This window comes from Sus scrofa, chromosome 13, assembly GCF_000003025.6.
Source record: "Sus scrofa isolate TJ Tabasco breed Duroc chromosome 13, Sscrofa11.1, whole genome shotgun sequence".
NCBI lineage: Eukaryota > Metazoa > Chordata > Mammalia > Artiodactyla > Suidae > Sus > Sus scrofa.
Genome location: NC_010455.5, coordinates 13,181,027 through 13,200,801, shown reverse-complemented (window position 1 = coordinate 13,200,801; position 19,775 = coordinate 13,181,027). Strand labels below are relative to the sequence as shown.

At 42.4% G+C, this 19,775-nt stretch overlaps 1 long non-coding RNA gene across 1 annotated transcript in view; it reads right to left on the bottom strand.

The window, feature by feature from the left end:
- The window catches only part of LOC106505556, a 59,723-nt gene continuing 51,133 nt past the window's right edge, over positions 11,186 to 19,775 (bottom strand). Inside the window, exons 3-4 of the long non-coding RNA XR_001300088.2 lie at positions 16,516 to 16,603; positions 11,186 to 14,232 (exon numbers count right to left, since the gene is read on the bottom strand). This is a non-coding gene — a long non-coding RNA (uncharacterized LOC106505556). The remainder of the gene's footprint in view (positions 14,233 to 16,515; positions 16,604 to 19,775) is intronic.

Sequence of the window (19,775 nt, the reverse complement as noted above, 5' to 3'; positions counted from 1 at the left end):
CAGTCTAGCACTTTCTTCAGAAATTGCTTCATTGCATGACATAGAAGGAAGAAGCCTTTTGAGGAGAAAGCATTTGTCCCTTCTCCTTCTTCCTACCCCTACCTTCTCATTATTGGAAATTTGTTAAGAGGTAACCAGGATTATTCAGTTCACTTTAGAAGACTTTTCCTATCTGGATATCAACTCTTTGAGGTATCTTGCTCTTTTTTCAAACACAGGCTATGAGAAAAAAGAGCAGGTATTCTGGGCCTTTTTCCTAACCCAAGTAAAATTAAGCTGACCAGTGTTTGAAATCTAAGTACATATAAGTGCTAAAAGTAGATCCTAGGCTTAACAATGATAGAACAGAACTATAAAGAGAAAACTTGGAGCAAAGCTTTATTCATCTCTTGCCCACTGAAAAATAATACCACATTAAACAGCTACTTCTTTTTAAAAGTCTTTTTTTGATTAAAGCATACTTGGTGTATAATATATTAGTTTCGGGTATACAAAAGAGTGATTCACTATTTTCATTGATTGCATGCTATTCAAAATAATGATTAAATATTGGCTCTATTCCCTGTGCTCTACAACATATCCATGTAGCTTATTTATTTTATACATAGTAGTTCACCTCTCCTAATCCCTTACCTCTAACCTTCCCCTCCTCCCCCCCTTCTTCCCACTGGTGACTACTAGTTTTTTCACTTAAACCTGTGAGTCTGCTTCTATTTTATTATATTCATTTGTTTTATTTTTTTAGATTTCACATATAAGTGATAACATACCATCTTTGTTTTTCTCTATCTGAATTATTTCTGGAGGGCAAGCCTAATACCCTCCAGATCCATCCATATTCTTTTAAATGGCAAACTCTCTTCTGTTTTATGGCCAATATGCCATAGACCACACCTTCTTTACCATTCATCTGTGAATGGACATTTATGTTCCCTCCAGATCTTGGCTATTTAAACTATATTTCCATGAACACTGGGGCACATGTACCTTTTCAAATTAGTGTTTTCATTTTCTTCATGCAAAGACTCAGGAGTGGAATTTCTGGATCACATGGTAATTCTATTTTTAGTTTTTTAAGAGAATCTCCATGCCGTTTTTCATAATGGCTGTACAAATTTACATTCCCACCAGCAGTGCATGAGAGGTCCATTTTCTCCACATCCTCGATAACATTGGTTATTTGTAGACGTTTTGATCATAGCTATTCTAACAAGTGTGGTTTTGATTAGCAGTTCTCTGATGATTCACAATATTGAGCATCTTTTCCTGTGCCTATGTTTTCTTTGCGAAAACATCTAGTTCTTTTGTCCGCTTTTAATAGCATTGTTTATTATTTTATTTTTTGGCCATGCCCATGGCACACAGAAGTTCCCGAGCCAGGGATTGAACCCTCTCCACAGCAGTGACAATGCTGGATCCTTATCTTGCTGAGCCACCAGGGAACTCCAAACAATCCTCTTTTAAAACAAACAAACAAAACTTGCTTTCCTTTTTGCTGTTCTGATTGGATGATTTCCATTATTCTATCTTACTGATTGCTTATATGTTCTTCCATATCACCTAGTCTGCTGTTAGTCCCTTTTTGTGTATTTTCCATTTCAGTTATGGTATTCTTCATTCAGACTGGCTCATCATATTTTCTATTTCTTTGTTAAAACTCTTAGTATTCTTTGTTAAAGTATTGTGTTTGTGTATTCCTTCCCCAAGTACAGTTAACATTCTTATTACCCTTGCTTTGAACTCTTTCTCTGGCAAATTATTTATCTCTTTTCATTAACGGTTTTTCAGGAGCAGTTTCTGTTCCTTGGTTTGAAGCATATTCTTCTGTCTTCTCATTTTTGTTTAACTTTATTTCTCTTTAGGTGAAGCAGTTACCTATCCTAGTCTTGAAGGTGTGTCAACTGTGAATTCCCTATGTAGTCTGCGTGTGCTCGTGGTTTTGATGGAATACCTGGATCTGAAGTGATCAGAAGTCATGTCTTCCCCCAGGGTGTGCTGGAAGCTGTCGTCTTGGTGGGAATTAGGTCTGGAGTTGGAGGGGCTGGAGCCAGAGACAGGTGTGAGCCAGCACTTGTTCTATGTTCATTGGCAGTCACCACCCTGTTGGAGGTGGTGCCAGGGTCCAAGGTGCTGGAGCAGAAATCTTGAGGAGTTGGGCTTTATTCTATGTGTGATAGTAGTTTCTGCCGTGTTTGGAGTAGTAGTTGTGTGAGGGCTTAGGGTCTGCACTTCTGATCTGGTTTCACTTTTCCCCCATTCTTTATTGGAGGCTAAGTTGGGGCCAGGGGAGTTGGTGCCTCACTACTGAGCTGCTGTTGCTTCTGTGGGCAATGCCATTCTCCACTTAGGCTAATTTTGCTCCTCCTGAATATGGGCAGGGATGTGTGTGCTGGCTAAGGCTGCCCCTGGCCCTGGTGAGGCAACGTCAGACCCAGGTTGGTTCTATTCATCCTAAGTGTGGCCGCCCTCCTTGGCAACAGCAGCCTCCATCCTGGTGGAGAGCAGCATCAGAGCAAGAAAAGCTGGAGCAGACACCTAGTGCTGGCTATGATGCATGCTGGAACAGGCCCAAAAACCTGGCCAGAGCCCTGGGCACTTTTTAATCTGCTGCCTCTGTGCTGTGACCAGGAGCAAGTGTGTGCATGTGCCCTTCAAGAGCAGAGTCTTGGTTTCTTGCAGCACCCCCGTTAGTCCCATTGGTTTTCAAACCAGCTTAGGGAACTTGTCTTCCTAGTGTCAGGCCCCAGGGCTGCCCAATATATGACTCAAACCCCTCACTCCCTGGATCCCCAAAGCCTGTGATGTCCCCCTCTTCTTCTGAGTCCCCGCTAGGGGTGCAGGTCCCAACTTACTCACTTCCCCTTCCTTCCTACTTCACTATATTTGGACCTCTCTTTACAGCCTTGGTTGTAGAAGAGCCTTTTTGCCAGTTTCCAGGTTATTCTCAATGAAAATTGCTCCATATGTAGTATTTTTGATGGTTTTGATGAGGTAAGCTCAGTGTCTGCCTACCCCTCCCTCCTGATATTTGGCCACATTAAATGGTTTCTTTCTTTCAAATTGAGGTTATACTTTACCTTTCCCAATGATGAGGCATATCTGAAAAGCTGTGCACTAAGCATCCATTGTAACTTAGCTCATAAGTCATCAGAAATTTACTCCATGATTTCAGACATTGTTTATTTTCCTTTTGAAATGCTGGTGATTTTAGCTACAAGTCTCTGTCCTGTCCCAGCTCTTAGTGAAATAGCTAATGATCTATAAATAAAAATGCAAATGCACTACACTGACCCGCTATTTATAGGAATATTTTTGTCTCAGAACCATTTTTCAGAATTAACAATCAAAACCTAGATCCTCTGCTTCATAAAATTTAACGGCTACATAATGGGTTTTCTTCATAAGGAACATACACCTTTCTAATTAAGTAGAAACTGAAGCTATTTTGATGGGCTATAAGTCTAATTTAGAGGGAATGTGGTACAAGGCTGGTGCTTAATAAATAATATCACCTCCTTTAATGTGTTTTTACACATTGTTTTCCATATTTTCTAGGCCAGGTTCTCCTTCTGTGGTACTCCTGTTCCAGCAGCAACTGAAGAGATAACCTTTGATTGAAAAAAGCTACTACCTCAAAACATCCTAATACTGGCACATCTTCCTCATATTGGTCATTGCACAGCTTCATCTCATTAAGCATTCCTGTTAAATGAAGCCTTGAAGAGATATGTCTCTGCGGTCTTCCTTTCATCAAAAGGTCAGTGTCAGGAAGGAAGTGTTTACAGCTCCCATACAAGGCAGGAAAACAGGAAATGAACATTAATGATTCTGGCTGCACAGATTTCTGTCCACTGCTCAAGCTGGAGGCCATTGCACACCAGGCTCATTTTTTCTCTGTGGCCCCCTCTCCTGATATCTCCCAGGACTTTATTTGAACTGAACTGAGAAAGATCTGAATGCATGTGGCATATGCCACAATTTATTTAAAGAGAAGTTTGAGGAATGAGTCACATGTAGAGGAACAAGGAGCTTAAAAGTGATCAATGAGAATACAAGAAACAATGTATAGGGAAAAAATACACACAGCGGAAAATGGCCAGGAGAAAAAAAATTGCCAATTTATTTTTTCTTACGGTACATTTACTTTCTCTAGATTTCACAGCATGACTCTTCTGGATGATTCCAGCCATCCAAATCGTATAAATAGATTAGCAGCAGATATGATTTGGGCTATGAACTGCTAGAAGTGGAAAAGCTCCAGATTTTCCACTCTGGCTGGGATTGGTGGCAGTGCAGGTGCATTTGGATGGCAGCCATAAAATTGGCAATCACCATGACAAATTACATGGAAAATATAATAAAAGAAGAAAGATATAAGCAAGGGAAGGAGTTCCCGTTGTGGCTCAGCAGGTTACAAACCCGGCTAGTATTCAGAGGTTGCAGGTTGAATCCCTGGTCTGACTCAGTAGGTTAAAGATACAGCCTTGCCTGAGCTGTGGTGTAGGTCACAGACATGGCTTGGATTCCGCATTGCTGTGGCTGTGGCATAGGCTGGCAGCTACAGTTTCCATTTGGCTCCTAGCCTGGGAACCTCCATACACCGTGGATGTGGCCCTATAAATAATTAAATTAATAAATAAATAAAATAAAAGTAAGGCAAGAGAAGAGGTCTATGTGTCACCAAGACCATCCTCCTGTCTCTAAGCCATTTTAGGTAGATGACTCTCGGCCCTGGCCTTGGAGAAATTCTAGAAGAATAAAAGAGAAGGGTTTTATTTGGGTGGGAAGTAAAGCATATGGTTTTTTAAAGTCAAGAATTTATGTGGGAAAGAACAAAAAGAGGTAGAAGATAGGGCATGGGTTTTACCATAGCTTAAAAATATCTTTCCTAAGGCAATAGTTTTACATATAGTGGTTTCTGAATCAGTAGCATTAGCATTCCCTGGGAAGGTGCTAGACATGTACTCTCTGGGACTCCCCCAGACCTCCTGAATCAGAAGCTCTGGGAGCTCCCCTTGTGGCTCAGCAGGTTAAGAACCTGACCAGTACCCATGGGGATGTAAGTTTGATCCCTGCCCTCATTCAGTGGGTTAAAGGATTTGGCATTGTGGTGAGCTGCTGTGTAGGTCACAGGTGCAGCTTCAATCTGGTATTGCTGTGGCTGGGGCATAGGCCGGCAGCTACAGCTCCAGTTCAACCCCTGGCCTGGGAACTTCCATTTGTTGCTGGTGCAGCCCTAAAAAGAAAAAAAAGGAAAAAAAAATAACTCTGGGCCTGGGCTGCAGCAATTTGTGTTTTAACACACCCACTGGGTGTCAGGTATGAGAGCCCCTGTTCCAAGCATTCAGTGAATGGCCACTGAAATAGGGAATTTCCTTTGCCTGCCCAGAAGTTATATGAACATAACATTGGATTCATAACAGTGATGGAAAAATCAGGGATCTCAAATGTCTACAGAAGATAGGAAGCCGGCATATCGCTCTGCCAGCTGCACTTGGAGGCCCTGCAGGGCAGGTAGCATGAATGAGGCAGTGCACCAGGTGAGACTGTGATGACCTGGAAAGAGCACTGGCCCACATAGAGGATACCACGATTATTCAACTCTGGTTTCTTTTTGCCTTGAGGAAATGCAAGCCCAGGAAAGCTAGATTTGCCATTTTTTTTTTTTTAAGAAACCAGAAATAAGAATTTTTATGTATAGTGAACATATTTTATTTTATTTTGAACATATTTTAAAATCTTGACAAGTAGTTCAGTTGAAAAAAAGAAATATTGTTTAAGTTAAACTAGGAGTTCCAGTTGTGGCTCAGTGGTAACAAGCCCTACTAGTATCCATGAGGATGCAGGTTTGATCCCTGGCCTCGCTCAGTAGGTTAAGGATCTGGCATTGTTGCAAGCTTTGGTGTAGGTCACAGACAAGGCTTGGATCTGGCATTGCTGTGGCTGTGGCATAGGCCAGCAGCTGCAGCTCCAACTTGACCCCTTGCATGGGAACTTCCATATGCCACAGGTGACCCCCCCGAAAAAAAAGAAAGGACGAAAAAAAGAAAGAAGGAAGGAAGGAAGGAAGAAATAAAGAGAAAGAAGGGAAAAAAACTGAAGTTCCATAGTGGCTCAACAGGTTAAGGATCTAGTGTTGTCACTGCTGTGGCTCAGGTTACTGCTTTGTGAATGGCCAGTTTCAATCCCTGGCCCTGGAACTTCTGTGTGCTGTGGGTAAGGCAAAAACAAAAACAAAAACCACCAGATGATCGGTCCAGATTTAACCTCTGTGTTGGACAATGGTAAGAGGCTAAAATGATATGGGAAAATGAGAGCAGGGAGTTCCCTGGGACTCTGGGAACCTCCACATGTCACAGGTGTGGCCCTAAAAAGAAAAAAGACAAAAAAAAAAAAAAAAGTGCAGAAGTTGTGAAGCTTGGATTCTCTCTTGTATCATGTGTTTCCAAAATTACATTTAAACACACGGCAATTTGTATTTACACTAGGATTTTAAATATTCTAAGATACCACTTCTCCACAGTTTCTGAAATTCCATCATTAGAGGTGATCACCATTAGTTTAACTATTCACACCTCAAATGTTTTCTTTCCCCTGAAAAATCCTAGAAAGGTGGTTTCTAGGATTTGACATCCTACAGAGTCACATGACTTGGTTCAAATCCTGTCACATACTAACTATAATTTTGAACATGTTAGGAAGTCTCTCTAAACTTTCATTTCTTTAGCAGTAGCTTAAGGATCAGCAATGCTACCTTTTATTGTGATGTTTGGTGATGACTTTTGGACTATTGTTCAAACTCAATAAATGATATTTACTATTCTTGTTTCCATCATAAGCACTTTCATGTGAGTGAGTTATTAAACTGTTTTCCTCAGGAGTTTGAGAGAAAGAAAGTTTAATGAGGAAAGAAATAGTTAAATTGAGAACAGAGCAACAGCTAGAGTGAAATGATGATACTTCCAGGTGTCCTAGAATTTGACCAGTTGGGCAGCAATTGCAGGGGAATTTCTTGGCCTATATGTCATTCTTGTGAGACGGTCTTGCCCCCAGAGCTCTCAGTTATATAGAGCTGATGAGCATGTTTTTAAAGGTTCCCTGCCTGCAGACCAACATCGGCACATCTTGATGAACGTCTTATTCACTCTCAAGATTCCTTGAAAACAAATGACCAAAATATCTCCCACATGATGTTTCCATTAGCCTTAGAAATATCCTGAAAATACATCTGTATTTCATGACTTTTGTCTCCTCCATCCCTCTGCCATACTGCTATTTGTGAGATAAGAGCAAAACTCAGTGATACATTTTCAATTGTGTTTCACAAATTTTCTTCTCATGGATTAATAATGAACAAAAAAAATCTGACCAGTATGTATACAAATATATATATATATATGTATATAATACAGTGTAATATATACAAATACATAGACAATATATACAAATAATATATACAAATATATATACAAATGCAAATATATAAAATGTATTTTATTATATACCATATATAAAAATACATTGTATTATATACAATGTATGTGATACAGTGTAATATATACAATGTATTATACAGTATGCTTCTGTCTAAATTTTTATTTTGAAAAGTAACTTTCTTGCCAAGGGGGAGGGGGAGGAAGTGGAATGGATTGGGAGTTTGGGATTAATAGATGCAGACTATTTCCTTTGGAATGGATTAGCAATGAGATCCTGCTATGTAGCATTGGGAACTATGTCTAGTCACTTATGATGGAGCCTGATAATGTGAGAAAAAAGAATGTATACATGTATGTGTAACTGGGTCTCCATGCTGTACAGTAGAAAAAAAAATACTGTATTGGGAAAATAAAAAAGATAACAGTATTAAAAAAAAAAAAAGACAAGAAAAGTGACTTTCTGAGTGCAAGCAGCTAAACCTGAGTTCAGTAACAATAGCCACAGGAGTCACCGTAGGTCTAAAAACACCTTCCTTCTTTTCTACATCAGAAATGTAATACAGGCTGCTCCCCAACCTCCTTGTGTTTATCTTCCCATCCATCCTGTCTTTGCTAAAAGGTCTCTTTCTCAAGGGGTGTTCCCAGTGCCATCTCGGCATCTGACTTTGGATTTCCTTCACTTCCATCATTACGATAATTTTAAAATCTTTATCCACCCTCTTTGGTTTCTTCCCAAGGACCTAAGATAGTTTGTAAAAGTATAAATTATTTGTGTTAAATTCTAAGTTATGAGTAAGTTAACATGTTTAAGTTGGTCTTTCCCACCAGGATGTTAAGCTGGAGTAATATCTGATTTGTCTCCATGGTTTTCCAACATCTTGCAAAGAATCTAATATTGAATAGATCTAGCTCCATAAACATTGATTGAATGAGTAAAAGAAGGGGTGGCATATGTATGACGGCATGGGCATTAGTTATGTCTTTCTGTGTAACAAATTACTCCAAAATGTAACTGCTTCAAACAACAAACATATATTACCTCATAGTCATGGGGTCCCAGGAATTTGGGCATGTCCTAGCTGGTGCTTCAGCTCAGGATCTCCTACAAATCTATCAGCAATATGTGAACAGAGGCCACAGTCTGAAATTGAAACCCCTCTGACTTGAACCCAACCAGAACCCAGACTGGCACTTGAACCCACAGGTTTTTAATTAGAATCACTCACCTGGTGTCTGGACTTACTGAGGTTCAGGTTCTTTGTGTCTCAGTGCAGAAGGAATTCAGTGAGAGAAAAGAAAACTCTGCCTGGAGGATTAGGTGAGCTACATTTTTATATTCTAAGAAAAATGAGAGTGGGAAAAGAATGGCTTCTTCCTTGTTTGAGTAGATGTCAGGCTTTCCTCATTAGCTCCTCCTTTGTATCAGGTAAGAGGGCATTTGACTCTGTGAAGTCAAACTAGGAAGCTCATGGTGCTTATTCAAATCAGAGGAGGGTGGTAACATAGGCTAAAATATGTAGAATTATCTCGAGTTTCTGTATGAGGGTTTCCTGTTTTGGAATGTCATCTTTCCCCTAAATTCCTGTCCTTGATACCAAGGATCATTATCTTGCTGAACTTGAATGCAGGCCTCATTTTATCTTTCACTTAATGAACCGAGGCATATCTCTTGCTTTTATTTACGGTTTCATAGTGAAGCAAGGCTGGTTCCGAAATGTTCTGATGGCTTTCTTGAGCTATTATAAACTTATAGTGATCTCCCAAAGTCCCCTAGGTTTCCCTCTCTATCTATGGTCCCTTACCGGGACTTCTACAACCTGCTGTGTAACTATCCTACTCTAGCCCACCAATCTGAGGTTCCATTTGGGGAGGATCTACTTCCAAACTTGTCCATGTGGCTGTTGGCAGGATTCAGATTGTATCAGGCTGTTGGCCACGTAAACTTATCCTGAGAGCTAGTCATTACACAGCAGTCTGCTTTCCTGAGCATGAAGCCTCACAGAAGGAAAGCTAGAAAGAGAGTGTGAGCTTGACAGAATTCAGGCTTTTATAGCCAATTCTCAGAGTGATATTCCATCACTGTTACTGCACTTTTTCCACTAAGTCACTTGACCCAGCCCACACACAAGAGGAAGGGATTACACAAGGATGTGAATTATACAAGCCTGTATAATTAGGCTTAGGTCTACTGAAACAAGCAGGACCCTGCGGGGCCCTCCTAGGTACCAAAGGCTTTCCATGCCCCCCATTTCTTGGACCTTTAGCTCCTGGACATTCCCTGGATGTCAAAGGCCAGATGCAAACAGTTACTTCTTAGGGGAGTGAGGAGACACAGAAACAGAGGAAAAGCGGTCCAGTGACAACAGTGTGGCAATAAGACGGGACTCTAGTTCCTCCTCAGGGGATACAAACAATAATCAGATACACATCGCTGAGTTCTTCTGCAGGAACTCAGGCCCCCACCCACAAGGATGGTGACTTCAGTCAGCACAAGATTCCTGGAGCCCCACCCTATTACCACCTCCCCCTCCCCCACAGCCAATCAGAAGAAAGTCATGCACCTTGCAGTCCTCAGCTCAAATTTGCCTTTGAAAACTCTTACTGAAGAGCATGGGGGAGTTTGGGTCTTTTGAGCACAGGAGCCACCCATCTCCTTCCCTGGCCCTTCAGTAAACCTCTCTCTGCTCCAAACTCTAACATTTTGGTTTGCTTGGCCTTACTGTGCTTTGGGCACATGAACTTGTTGGGTCTATGACACTGCTGCACATGCCTCTGTGGCAAACCAGCATTCCCAGAGGATTTCTATGCATACTAAAGCTTTAGATGTTTGAAACAGGCAACCACATACAAATTTGACTCTGGAGTCTGTCCTTTTAACACTGTTTTTGCCTCTACCTGTAGTGACAGGGTATAGGGTAGCCAATGACTGTTTGAATATATATATATATATTCGAATATATATATATATATATATATATATATATATATATAATACGAACTGAAGTCTGGCACTTGCCATCAGTCTTTACATGGAGTAGAACACGAGCCACTGCAACTGCCAACCAATAGAGCTCAGGGTGGAGACCAGGAGTGAGGCACTCTGTGCTCTGAAAAAAATGGAAGAACGGGCCTTCAGATAGTTAAATATTTTCAGGGGAAGCTTTTATGAGCCCAATTCTTACATCTCCTCATATCTAGAAAAACACTAAAATCCTTCCATGATGACTGATGTCTGTGACTAGCAGTCACCTTCATGAGACCAGCAGCGAACGGCTGTAAAAAGTGTGCATGGCTGCGTGCGTCTCCTCCTTCACCTTTATGACTTAAATCTTGATATTCCCCCTTTCCTCCTTGGGGCAGTATTTCAGGGCTATCTGAAATACTGTCTCACGTGCTGTAGTTAGTGGGCAAAACAAAAGATATCATGGTCACCTGAGAGAACAGCCACTCCCAAGGGTGGGCCAGTGAGCCCTGAGGGAACTCAGGAAAGCAGGTCAAAGGAGTGATTCCAGTAAGCTCACATCTTCCCAAAGAAATGGTTTTGTGCACCATTCTGCAAATCTGTAAATCTGGTCTTCTGCAAATCTTTTGTTCCTACTACCTCCCCATTATTGCAAAAACTCATATATCCTAGCTCCTCCCCTTGCCTCCTTGGAAGCAGTTTCTTAGAGCTACCTGAGATGCTGTGTTCCAGGCTTAAGTCCTAATTTTGACCCAAATACAACTTAACTCTCAACATTCAGGTTGTATTTTTTTTTTTTTTAGTTGGCAATAATCTCTCACATTCACATTCTAACCTGACTCTTGTGGGAGAAGGGGTGCAGCTGCAACCACATATTGGAAATTTGATAAAGAGTGAAAGAGCCTCACCCTTCAGGTGAGCCCTTTGAATATGTGATGACAGTGCTGCTCTAGAAGATACATATACTTGACCTCAAGTCCCCCCAAATTAAATTGTATTAACTTCTGCCATATGTGCCAATAAAACTGACCGGAGTTAGAAAAAAGGCAGAAGAGTAGGATTCTGAGGTCCTGCCAGTAGGATTTCTTTCCTGCTGATGACATGAAGCCATGAAAACCAACAACAGTAACTACAACCACAGCAAAAATCCTGGCCATATTTTAAAATAATCATTTGCAGCAGTCCATCTACCTCGGAATCCCTAGCACACAACAACTAACTGTTCTCTGAGAGCCTAACATCAGAGCTGATTTCCAGCCTCATTGTCAACACTAAGGAGTCTCATGAAATGCTGAATGTCTGCTGTGCCAGAACACCTATTTCAAAAAAGCTCCCAGGAGGGATGTCTTTTGTGTAGATTTTCTTGCTCAATGGAGATTTTGAAAATGAGCAGGACCCTATGGGGTTCCTGGCCACAAAAACCTTTGTGTCCCCCATTTCTTGTTTTTTAGGGAATAAGCTTCAGTCTCCATGACTGTCCCTGAGTTCCAAAGGTCAGGTGCAAACATTTGCTAATCAGGGAAGGGAGGGGGTTGCTGAACAAAGGGAGGAGCAGTCAAGAAACAACAGTGCAGCCTTGGGGCAGGGTCCTGTTGCCCTCTCCAGGGATATGCCTAACAATATCTTTGAACTCTTCTGCAGAACTAAAACCTTCAACAAATGGAAGATGTTAACTACTTGATGAAGCATTCCGAAAGAAGGAGGACCGCCACAACCAGTCTGGGTCCACTAAATACCAGCTTTGAAGAATGCAAGCTTCCACCTACCCCAATCCATATCTGCGGCCCTATTTTCCATTCCTAAACTATAAGATCATCTCCTATTCTCTGCCAATGTAGGGCACAGTCTTTAAGGCATTAACCTGCTATGGCCTGCTTTGCCTGGCAAAGCGATGGAAGCTATTTTTTTTTTCTCCTTTACCTGAAACTATTTCAGCATTTATATTTGGCACTAGTGGACAGAGACTGAGGGGGTTTTTTTGACAACAAGTTCATGGTGGTGATTCCAACCACCTTTGCCATAGTGGGGTGGAGGTGGAGCCTGGGAGTGAGGCAATTGCCTAGGAGTTGGCTTATGGCCTTAGCATGAATATTCTGCCCCATAAGAATGGTCCATGATGGATAGAGACAAAAGCAACTGTGGTTTTAGTTTCAATTGTGAGCCCCATAAACACAGCCTCTTAGTGTTCACTCTTAAGCAATCTTATCCCTTTGAATCTGGGCTGGGACTGTAGACTTGCTTTTAATCAAGGGAATGTAGAGGAAGTGAGGCTTTGGACTTGTGGGCTTAGGGCTTGAGAGTGCCTGGCAGTGAATAACTATAAAATGCTCACACGCAATGGCTCCGTCCAAACCTCTTGCACTAGGAGAGGACCAAACTCTAGCAAGGCTTCTAGCAGCATAAGCCTCGTCCTAAGGATGACCCCACCCTCTGAGTAACATATCTGCCTGAGAAAGCTCAACACCACCAGAATATATTTTCTGTCCCAGCTGAATTCTCTTGCTAGATAGGTCCCTGAATGTCCTCCAGAGCAGTTACTTTAGAAAGCTTGCAATTATAAAATCCTTTTGAGATGTAAATCTGCTACCCAGAATATTTCTCCAAGGACTTAAGAGTCTCCTCTCTGGAATGCAAACGTTCAGGGAGAAAACTGCTGCTCTAGCCCCTAGTTCTTGGGGAAATATAAGGGCCTAATTTCAGTGGCTGCCTTGCTTCAGCTTGCCCCACTGCCTCCTGTCATCAGGATCTGAGAAGTGTGTTTTTCTCTGAATGAGTGCCAATTGGTAGACCCAGAGGCTTCGTCCCACTACCTCCTCTCACCCCTCAGTGCCTTCCCCGTAGTATGCCAGCCTTATGCTCTCCTGCCTTTTCTCTCAGTGAAATTCAGTTCCATTCATGCTGGACTCTTCCCTCCTGCAATGGTTATTCTCAGAGTAAGCTGTTCTGACCACTGTAACGAATGTCTGCCTTTGTGCTTCTCTGACAGCAGCACCTGCTTTTGCTCTCTCTGTAGCCTGGAGCTACCACGTAAGAAGTCCAGACCCCTGCAGGAAGGGAGGGATCCTGAGAGATCCTACTTGGAGAGAAAGGACAAAGGCAGCCAGCAGGGGAAGCTGGTTGCTGTACGTGTGATGCTACTGGGTTGTGCCAGGAACTTGGAGCTGTCCTTGGTGACAAATCCTGAGTGAGAAACCCTGCCTCTTACAGGAACACCAGAGCCTTCTGTAAAGTCCTGACCTGCACAATCAAGAGCAGATAAAATAGTTGTGGCTTTATAGATAGGATGTTATCAACTGGAAAAAATAAAAATAAAAAGCGCAATATGAGCATTGTGAGTTAAATGGTATTTGGTACAAAATAAAAACTATAGCCTGGGAGACAGTCTCTCAGAGAGCTCTGAGAAACCACTCCAAAGAGGTAGGGTGGAAAGTCAGTGTTATTTATGATTTTAGTGAAGGGGGTACCAGCAGTTAAACACACCTTTGGCAGAAGGTTGCTGCAAGTCTTGTGAAGGTTACTGCTAGTCACAGGGAGCAGATGTCACTGTGAAGGATTTTAGTGCTTTTCTAGATAGGCGGAGATGCAAGAATTGGGCTCATAAAATTATCACCTGGAAATATCTAACTATTTAAAGTCCTGTTCTGCCAGTTTTCCCAGAGCACAGAGGGTGTCACTCTGGACCCCCATCCTGAGCTCCTTTCAGGGGGGTGTTGGGGGTCAGCAGTTGCAGCGGCTCACGAGTCCATCCTTGTAGAGGCAGACAGCAAGTGCCAATCTCCAGTTGGCATACCATACAGTCACAGGGAACCAAACAGTAACCAATCAGCTCCTTTCCTGTGGAGATAAGAGCAGACAGTCAGCAAAATCTACAAGTCAGTGGAACCATGTATCAGCTCAAACAACAGAGACAGAGGAGAGACGAGAAAGGAGTTTCAATAGCAGCAAAGCACACAAATGAAAAAACCTCAGTGGGAAGCTCTCTAGTCCTCAGCAATATTCTGTCCTCTTCCAGGACTGAAGCGAGTCCAGCAGTTCCAGCTGTCTAGTTCCCACATTCTGCAGCAGCACAGTTAACCCACTCCCTCAGCCTTCAACCACTGACATGGAGTGAGCACCCCAAACACTGATGCCCCCAGACTCAGAGATACCCAGGGCCTTTGCCTCTTAACCCCCAGAACAGTAAAAAATTAAGGGGGAAGGTGAATTCTTTTTTTTTTTTTTTTTTTTATCTTTTTGCCATTTCTTGGGCCGCTCCAGCGGCATATGGAGATTCCCAGGCTAGGGGTCGAATCGGAGCTGTAGCCACAGGCCTACACCAGAGCCACAGCAACTCGGGATCCGAGCTGAGTCTGCAACCCACACCACAGCTCACGGCAACATCGGATCCTTAATCCACTGAGCAAGGCCAGGGAATCGAACCCTCAACCTCATGGTTCCTAGTCGGATTTGTTAACCACTGTGTCACACGGGGAACTCCCATGAATTCTTAACATTGTCCTTTCCACACTCAAGCCATTCAGGAAACTGACCTGGGAACTCCCAGTACAAATTAATGACATTTTTTATTTCCCACTAACTACACATTGTCTGAAATTTTCTCTTAGGTGGTGTTGGTGTTGTTTTCTCTTTAAATCTCACCTATATTTTTAGGTCTGCATGCATCAGCTGAAAAAAGGACACAACCTCAAAGTTGAGAATTATGTTTTATTCAGTGGGCTTACAGATATGGCCTCTCAGCTCTGAGGGAGTGGTTAAGGGAAAGCCAGGAGATATAGGAGTTTTTGCTGAGAAAAAAAAAAAAATGTAGTGGAACATCAAAAGATTAATGCTAATCACACAGACACACAAAACTCCCCAGATATTTCAAGTTAAGGAATTTAGCGCTTGTCTCTCTAAGAGAAGATGCAAGATTCTGGGCTCATTGAAATTGTCCCTTTGATATGCACCTTAACTGTCTAGGGCCAGGATCCTGTTTTTCTCCATTCATTTCCTTTGAATCCCCCCAGGGTCATATTTAAGGGGCTGTGTCAGTGGCTGATGGCCACAACATCCTTCCTTTACTGAAAAATGGCAGGTGACATTCTTTGTCCACACTTGTGAAGATGGAAATTGGGAACTTAAGGACCGTAATCAGTCTGGAACTTCTTCTTTTTTTTTTTTTTTTTGGTCTTTTTATGGCTGCTCCCATGGCATATGGAAGTTCCCAGGCTAGGGGTCAAATTGGAGTGTAGCTGCCAGGCACAGCAACACAGGATCTGAGCTGCATCTGCAACCTATACCACAGATCCTGGCAACGCCAGATCCTTAACCCGCTGCGTGAGGCCAGGGATCGAACCTGCGTCCTGGTGGATACTAGTCAGATTTGTTTCTGCTGAGCCACAATGGGGACTCCATCCTGGAGCTTCTTGAGTGTGGAGACCAAGGCTTGGATAATTTTCTACAGTCTAACAGACATATTTGCCTCAGTAAAATTTAGCTGAACAGACACAAAGAACAAATTTCCAACTGGAGGGAAGGGCCTACGGTAAAGTGCAGATGCCCAGTTTAACAGCTGTGTGAATGGCCAAGTTGAAGATTATTAAAACCTGGCACCCTTGGCCTCAGAAATTCTGATGTCCATTAAAAGAGACTGAATGCAAATGATCATACGGTGACTGGTTTGCTTTTAAGTTTTCTCTCAGTCTTAACCAGGCGAGGAGCTTAAGAAAGGAGAGAGGAAATTGAATTAATGAGAAACAAAGGAATAATTGATTGAAGCCAAAGATTTGCAACAGAAAGTTACTCAACGACACCAGAATTCTTCCTTCCAAACACAATGCATGAAGCCAGTAAGCAACCATGGTTTCCTTTTTAAACTCTTCACGAGTCCTGGGACCCATTGAGAATTATCATTAATGTTATTCATGCATCTTTCATCTCTTACAATAAACTACAGTTTCTGAGTGAAATTGTCAGTATGTGTGTGCTCCTCAGGGGGAAAAATAACCTAGAAATGCAGCCTGAGGCAGCCGGCACTGTTCCCACACCGACTTTCTCAGTTACTCTCCCACGCCCCTACCAAACAGACACATTCTTTTTTCCCTCCAAGGCAGATGATTCTATTTAAGCACGACCTACCAGCTTCCCCACCATGTCCACCTGATGCATGGCATGCCGTGGCACAGAACGTCTGTCGCTGTTATATTAGGTGTTTTCACAGCAAAACCTTGAAAAGAGAAGAGGAGTTATTTCCCAGCATGCACCTGTCTTAGGCATCAAGTAGTTCCCTTAGATGGTGGCAGCTGAGTGTTGAAATTGGGGTAAGGCGGGGGTTTATGCTCCCTGTGGAGGAACTTTCTCTTCATTGGGCAGTTTAATTGCCAGCCACTTAGAAACGCAGGCCCAGCCCTGTCAACACTCAAATAGTTTTTGCCCTAACTGACTTCCCCTCCGAAGCAGACCCTTGGACCTCTTACAACTCCCAGTAGGACATCCTTTCCCTCCAGCACTTCCCAAAAACAGTCTCAAGACTTGAGCCAGTCACTTGTCCACACGGAGGAAATCCATCTGTCAATAGTGGCGCTTCCTTGCTAGAATGTGCAGATTTAATATCTGAGGCAGCTATTCCTCTGCACTTCGGCTTCCTAGATTTAGCCAGCACCAGTCTGGGGAGACAACAGACATCCCTGGAGCCCAGCTTCTCTGATAGAACAACATAACCTTTAGGTCTGATAATCATGCCAAATATTGAATACTTAAAAGCAAATGTTATTCTAATTAACTGCATTCACAAATGACAGCAGCTTCTCTTTCTAAAGCTGGCTTGAAGCCTTTCCCTCAAGACTCAGATCAGAAGCAAAGGACAAAAATAACATGTGAGCATAAAGCCAGTTTGCTCTAGACGCCAGGAAGCTACCTATGACCTTCAAAGTTGAGCAGGTATTGCGGTCTGGTGTATTTTGCAGAGCATAGTAAGAGTATGGAAAGCCTGTAAAACCTATGACCGCCCTGAGGCCGGCTGGGCAATTTCCCAGGGTAGGAATATGAAAAGATGAGAATAAAAAGATGCTTATCTCACTTGTTCTCCGTAGATAAACTTCTGTTCTTCCCAAAAAGGCTTTCTAGGACACAATGCTCTGGTGAGTTCCCCATAGATATTCTATTTATTTTCTCTTATTACTATGTTTATAACACCACTAATATGTGTTTATTGTAGACAAGAAACATAAATCATACACAAATTCCACTACTCTCAAACAACAATGTTAATATCTATATCCTAATAACCATGACATATATATGAATAATAATTGAGTTTTTTGTGAAGCACTTTGTAATATCTTTTTACAAATTAATGTTTTGGAGTTCCTGCTGTGGCACAGTGAGTTAAGGACCTGGTGTTGCCACAGCTGTGGTGTAGGTCACAGCTGCAGCTTGGATTTGATCCCTGGCCTGGAACTTCCACATGCCATGGGTGTAGCTGAAAAAGAAAAATAATTAGTGTCTCCTATTTCCACATAACTGAATATATGTCTACATCATCATCAGAATTTCAATAATGTTCCATCATAAAGATGTGCTATAATTTATTAATTGTCAGACCTTTGGGGTATTTCCAGTGAGTATGCGCAGAGATGGTCCTGATGTCATCTACAGACCTCAAAGAGCTCACACTTCCAAAGGATGGCTGGAGATTTCTATGTCAGCATTTCAGAAAGCTGTCTGTACTGTCAATGCTCTGCTTCCCTTTTTCTTTCCTCATTCCTCTTTTTTTTTTTTTTTTTTTTTGGCTGTAACTGCAGCATTTATAATTTCCCAGTTCAGGGATTGAACGCTGCCAAAGCTCAAGCCAGAGCTTTAGCAGTGACAATGTCAGGTCCTTAACCGGCTGAGCCATTAGGGAACCCTGTCAATTTTTAACACTCTCAGTAAGTGTTAAATTTTAACACTCAATAAGCAATTTTTAACACTCTCTTTCAGAATTGCCCCCAGCATCTGAATCATGTGGCTAGGACTGTTGACACTTTTCCTCTATCAGGCACACTGGCAGTCAGAGAGGAGGGAAAATATAATCCCCCTAAACATGGGAGAGTGGCCAAAAGTATCCACACAAATCTTAAAGTTTTTATAAAGTCTTACTTTCCTTTAAACATGTCAGTGGACTTTTAATTCTGTTTCACATATCCATGTCAATTTTAATATTATTTTTTACCCGACATCCTCATGTTTAACTGGTGCTCTGATGGTACCAACCCATCATGAACCAATGAATCATGTAACAGTGCTGCGATTCCAGGGCTCTATGGCAACAAAATTTATGTTTTGGACATGATTAGACTTATGAAAACAGCCTCAGGCCACAATGAGCCAACTCCTATGAATAAAAATAGTGATCAGTATGGCAGATTCAATTTCGATTCCGTATCATCAATACTTCCGAAGTTTGTGCTCCAGCTCCACTTTCATCTGCAGCTCCCATTGGTCCACACATGAGCCTTGTGAAGTATGCAAGCAGGGAGAATTATTTCCATCACCTCTGCTTCATCTGGAGTGCTGGTATGCCTCCTGTTTTCTTGGGCTCTAAATTGAAGAAGGATTTTCCATATTTATAGCTCCCACTTCTGACCCCATGCTATGTGCTATATTGTACACTTACAGCAATCTCCTCTCTTGACTCTCTTAATATTTGGCACCATGCACTTTACCTTCCGTATCTCTACCTACCAACCGTCTTTGGATTATTTCCATGTTGCCAGCACACACATCAGAATCTTCCTTTTAGTGGCAAGTAGCTGCAACCTCATCCTCATCCTCAACCTCCGTACCTCAGTGACCATCACCTGCTGTCCCCAGGAGCAGCTCCTTCCTAGGACCACATCCTGGTCACCACCCACCAAAGTTCTTCCTGTGAGTTCGTAAGCTTCACAGTCCCACGGTCTTGCCTGCAACATCCCATCCTTCTTCCTCCATTATTACTGCTTTTCCACCAGACATAACAGTAACCACTGAATTCCACCATTTTCTCCTGGTCCCTCAGATCTTCTGACTTCACCTCCTTCCCTTCTCTACCTGAAACTGATGATCCATTATCACCTCAACTTATGCTTGGAATTTTCCTTTCTGGCCTGTTATTTCTCTCCTTCTTCTGTTCTCTACTTCAGCGGGGGATCCTGCCATTCACCCAGTAGCTCAAACTAGAAATCTGGAAGTCACTCCTTTCTTTCTTTCTTTCTTTCTTTCTTTCTTTCTTATGGCCACACCTGCTGCACATGGAGTTTCCAGGCCGGGGGTTGAGTCGGAGCTGCAGTTGTGGCGATGTCACAGCCATGGCAACACAGGATGCGAGCCGCATCTGTCACCTACATCACAGCTTGTGGCAACACTGGGTCCTTAATCCA